We start from the raw sequence: 333 nt of genomic DNA on the forward strand, positions 1-333 counted from the left end.
GCCAGGGGTGGGTGCGCCACCACTGCCCTGGGCAGTCTGGCACAGCCCTGGGCGACCCTTTTTGGGGAGGAAATTTTCCCTCGAGTCCAACCTAAACCTCCCCTAGTGCAATTTGAGGCCATTCTCTCGTCCTAATCCCTCAACTAGTTTTGTTCAGGCTGTATGACAGTTATTTTGCTCTACGTTTTGGGGGCAGGGAGGTGCAGACCCAGCTTTGGAGAGAACACCACAAGCCCCCGAGAGCCCAGCACAGCCCAGCTTATACACAAAGTGGGTAACACGCCAGCTGGAAACACCCCGTACCCAGGGCTGCCCAAACTTCGGGGTGCCCCC

Source organism: Merops nubicus, unplaced genomic scaffold (assembly GCF_000691845.1).
Source record: "Merops nubicus isolate BGI_N331 unplaced genomic scaffold, ASM69184v1 scaffold24665, whole genome shotgun sequence".
In the NCBI taxonomy this organism is placed as follows: Eukaryota; Metazoa; Chordata; class Aves; order Coraciiformes; family Meropidae; genus Merops; species Merops nubicus.